Source organism: Gossypium hirsutum, chromosome A01 (genome assembly GCF_007990345.1).
Source record: "Gossypium hirsutum isolate 1008001.06 chromosome A01, Gossypium_hirsutum_v2.1, whole genome shotgun sequence".
Taxonomy (NCBI): Eukaryota; Viridiplantae; Streptophyta; class Magnoliopsida; order Malvales; family Malvaceae; genus Gossypium; species Gossypium hirsutum.
In genome coordinates this window covers 101,524,951-101,530,163 of record NC_053424.1, presented here as the reverse complement: position 1 = coordinate 101,530,163, position 5,213 = coordinate 101,524,951, and the positions used below count along the sequence as shown (strand labels likewise).

The following is a 5,213-nucleotide window of genomic DNA, read 5'->3' as shown; positions in this document are numbered from 1 at the left end:
CACTTTCTCATACACAATATCACTAACATATAACTCAATTCAATCTTAGAAAGATAAGTTTCAAATATATTAGCAATAATACGGATAACATGCTTAAATTTGTCACATGGACTTACCTTGAATGCAATATTGGCGAATTACGCCATTTTAGTCCATAACCTTGTACTTTCTGATTTAAGCCCAAATCTCGATTTTCTTGATCTATCATGATGAAATTCACTCATTTAATCATTACATTAATTAAAGCATTCTAAAATTCACAATTTGGCAAAATGACCGTTTTACCCTTATACTGTAGAAAAATTACGATTTTACCCTTAAGCTCATCAATTGATTTTTATCGAATTTCCTCCTTTACCAACCTAGCTGAATTCTTTTTATAACTATAGAAACTCATAATTTCAATTATTACACACATTTACTCTCTATTTTACAACCTTTATAAAATGGTACTTTTAGGTGTTTTCATGTTAATACCTTTCACAAAAGTTGTTTATTTCACAACTAAGATTCATTTTCTTCCATAAAAATACAGAAAAAAATATGAATATTCTCATGGTAAAACCTAGATTTTCAACCGTTTTGTAAAATAATCCCCCATTAGCTAAATTAAGCTATAAGGGTTCCAAAATACAAAAAAATATAAAAAATAAGCATCTAAATCACTTACTTGCAAGGGATAATAATGGCTGATATTTTTGAGTCTTCAAAACCTCTTCTTTTCTGGTAATTTCGGTGGGGAGAAGATGAGGAAAAGATGATATCTTTTTCTCTGTCTTTTATTTCTATTTTATTCAATTTTAAGTCACCAACCCACCTAACATTGACAACTTGGTCAAATCTTGTCCCTATGGCCGGCCAAGCTTCTTTTAAGGGCCTATTTGCACTTTAAACCCTCCAATTTTGGTTCTCTAGCAATTTAACACCTCTGGCTAGTAAAACAAAACTTTTTCCCTTTATGCGATTTAATCCTTTTTCGAAATTAAGCTCATAAACGCTAAAATTAATTCACCAAAATTTTCATGCACTCGTATAATCATACTATAACACATAAAATAATATTAAAAATAATTTCTCCAGCCTCAAAAAAGTGATTTTGAAACCAATGTTCTGATTAGGCCCAAAATCGGGATGTTACAATTTCCTTTCCACTTGAGGTGGCCTAGAGAACTTAGCCTTGTTTCCCTTAGCGTACTTTCCCTTTCCTTTAGAGGAAGAAGAAATACCTAAGTTTGATTCTTCTTTATGGATCGGTTGATAGCCATTCAACATCAACTCGTAGGATTGTAGTTCCTTCATGAGTTGTGTAAGGGTCAAATTCTTATTCCCAATGTTATATGCGACTCGAAATCCTGTAAAATCCTTGGACAAGCTTTTGAACACCATTCCAATTTGTGTGTTTTAGTCCATATTGACCTCATTATTTTTGGCCTCGGTAATGTATCCCATAAGAGTAATCATATTATCTTTAATCAGAGTGTTGGGCTTTTGTTGGATATTCATAAAACTAGTAATAGTCGGATGTCGAGCCAAGGCATCTCGGCGTCCGAACATGTCTTCTAGATTTTTTAGAATTGCTTTGGCAGTCTTACAGCTCTCTAGCTGCTTATAAAGGGTACTAGTCATGCTTGTCAGCATATAGCAACAAGCTATCTCATCAGACTCCTCCTAACATTTTTTAGCCTAAACTTTAGTGGCCAGAGGGCATTTATTATCAAGGACTTTTTTAGTTTCTCACAGCTTAAGATAATCATCAAGTTCCTTTTCCATTCCTTATAGTTATTTCCATTAAGTTTGTTCTCAGTGAGTATATTTAATAAGGGAGTAGGTTCCATTTTCGAACTAAAAATAAAATATTCATTCATTAATATCTTGGTATTAAGCAAATATTCGAAAACATTTTGTAACTTACGATACACTTTAAGATGATGCATGCGTCTTACATTAAACCTTGAAAAATTTTGAAAGTCATTGTAATGATAATTCCTACACCCATTGAATCAAGTCATCTTAGGGCAACCTTGACCAATGAGTAAGAACGTGAATTTCCATCCAATTAGTAAATTAACCTAATTCCTTAGGCATTCACACATACTAATAATCGTTTAACATTTGACCATCATTCTAGCTTAAGCATAACTTATTGGGAAGTTACTTAACTAGAATACCTTGAGTGTATAACCATTAACTGAACACCCATCACATTATGCACCATAAATGAGGCATCTTTGTAACAACTCGTTTTCAGTAGTGTCAAAAAAAGGTGGTTTCAGACCACAATTCTGACGAGTGAGCTAATATTGTGATGTTTATTTAATGGCTATAGCATTACATTGAAATTGTATTAATGTTTAACTTAGAAATTTTGAAGTTTAGATGGTTAATAAACTTAAAAGGATTAAATCGTAAAAATTGTAAATGTTAGTTTTGGAACGACGAAAATTTGCAAGTGTACATGATAAACGCCAAATTAAACATATCTATACACCAAATACTTAGCATATTTATGGATGTTTATTACTAGATTTGTGGATTTTGGTGCTCTTAATTCAGTTATTTCATGTTTTGTACTCAGGAGAGCACCCAGAGTCGAAAGGAGCCAAAAACGAGCTAAAAAGGGACAAAAACGGACCAAATCGAGAAGATGACATGGCCTAAGCCTTGCCACACAGGCATCTCACATGCCTGTGGCCTTCGGGGGTGTCGACCAAGGTTTTCACGATTCACATGGCCTGGCCATTGAGCCCACACGGCCGCGTGCAATTCAACGGATCAAACACAGCTTGGTAATCACGTCACACGGCCGTGGCACACGGGTGTGTCCCTTTTTCAAAGAGTTGTATTTTACACGAAAAAGGTTACTTAGGGAGGAAGAAAGCCAATCCAAAGCCTATATAAACACCCTAAGTGTGACCTAGAAGGAGGCCGTTCTTTCTAGAACTTTTCTGGAATACAGAACCACACGCAAGGAATTACTTGAAGAAAGCCAGACGATCCATATCAAAAGCTAGAGCTACTCTAAGACTGAAGATCTCTCTCAGAATTCCTTCAGGGGTTTTAGAGTTTTCTTGATGTTTTGTTATTTTCATACTCTTGAGATGTACTCTCATTTTATTATGAACTAAACCCCTTAGATACCTAAGGGGGATAAAACCTATAATGGATCTTGTTATTATTATCTGAACTGTATGATAAATCTTGATTTGTTCTTAATTATGTGTTCTTAATGCTTGAGTTAATATTTCGAGTATTAATTCATGATTTGATGTGCTTATACAGAGGAGGAATAGACCCTGCCTAAGAGTAGATTTGACATAATTAGTTGATCGAACGCCTAGAAATAGGGTTACGAGATTTTTCTGGATTAGAATGAAACCTAATATTGGAGTCCATAGAGTGATTTACTGCTTCCCTAGGGGTTTTAATTAAGAAAGAAATTTTGATTAATTCAACCGAGGGTTAGACGTTATTAGTCTCGAAAGGGATAATAACATAGGTTAGAGAGTCTTACGGATCAAGTCAAGTGAATAAATCGTTCGGTTCAGAGTCAGATAACAAGTGAAATCTAGGTGGATTCCTCCTTGGGTGTCGTCTTCATCAATTGCTTTTCTTCAAGTCTTTTTCCAAAATTTCTCTTTGCTTTATTTAAATTAGTTAATTAGTTTAGATAATTAGTTTAATAAACAAACCCTTTTATTTTTAGGTTAGATAATAAAAAGATAGTTATTACTAGTACTTTTGGTTCCCTTGGGTACGATATCCCGGTCTTGCCATTACTATACTATTTTCGATAGGTGCGCTTGCCTTTTCGTCGTGATAATAGTTAGTCTAGGTTTGATCTTCATTATAAATATTTATTACTTGTTACGAATCACACGATCAAGTTTTTGGCGCCGTTGCCGGGGAACTAAAATATTAGGAATACTAAATTTTTATTACTTTAGCCATTTATTTTTTTTGCAATTTTATTTTATTTTATTATTTATTAATTTACTTTTTCTCTCTCTTGGCAGGTTTTTATAGTTTATGACTAGAAGAAACCCGTCAGGACCATTACTCTTTGACGAAGAAATCGATTGTACAATTCACAAAAATCAAAGAGAAATAAGGCATAGCTTACGATACACGGAGAACGAGCGAGAAGACGATACTCAACCCCCAACCGAAGAGATGACTGAAAACCCAGGCGATCAGCTGCCTCCTGCAATTGCAGCTAATCAAAATCCTGCTCCACGTACTATGTATGATTATGCTAAACCTTCTTTAACAGGAACCGAGTCTAGTATAGTTAGACCTGCTATTGCTGCGAATAATTTCGAACTAAAACCTAACACAATTCAGATGATAGAGCAGTTTGTTCAGTTTGATAGTTTGCAGGATAAAGATCCCAACACGCACTTGGCAAATTTTCTTGAATTTTACGATACATTCAAAATCAATGGTGTTTCTGATGATGCCATCCGTCTTCAGTTATTTCCCTTTTCACTGAGAAACAAAGCTAAACAGTGGTTGAACTCGTTACCACGAGGGTCTACCACTACTTGGGAACAAATGACCGAGAAATTTTTACTAAAATATTTTTCGCCAGCTAAAACGGCTAAATTGCATAATGATATCTCTTCTTTTGTGCAGATGGATTTAGAAACACTTTACGATGCATGGGAGAGATACAAGGACTTACTGAGAAGGTGCCCTCACCATGAGTTACCGCTTTGGCTGCAAGTTCAAACGTTCTACAATGGTGTGAATCCCTGAACAAGACAAATGATTGACGCAGCTGCTGGCGGAACCATCAACAATAAAACACTGAAAGATGCCTTTGAATTTATAGAGGAGATGTCACTGAATAACTATCGCTGGCAAGTTATGAGGACAAAGCCAACGAAAACAACCGTCATCTATAACATCGATTCAGTCACCATGCTCTCAAATCAGGTAGAACTTCTCAATAAAAAGATTGATAGTTTTCTTGGTTCTACACAGGTACATCTAGTAATGAGGTGTGACTCAAGCGGAGGAGGTGTGCATACAAAATATCAATCCTTCAATCCCACAACCGAAGAGGAACAAGTCAACTATATAGGTAACAATAACTTTAGATCTCAAAATAACCCATACAGTAATACTTATAATGCAGGTTGGAGGAACCACCCAAATTTTTCCTATGGAGGTCAAGGAAATCCAAAGCCACAAAATCCTTAAGGTTTCAACAG

The 5,213-nt window shown here is 35.1% G+C and overlaps 1 non-coding gene across 1 annotated transcript; it reads right to left on the bottom strand.

Moving 5' to 3' along the window:
* Positions 1–4,600: 4,600 nt before the first annotated feature.
* LOC121207612 (small nucleolar RNA R71) lies at positions 4,601–4,706 on the bottom strand. Its single transcript, XR_005902713.1, has one exon. It is a non-coding gene; the product is annotated as a small nucleolar RNA R71 (small nucleolar RNA).
* Positions 4,707–5,213: the final 507 nt, after the last annotated feature.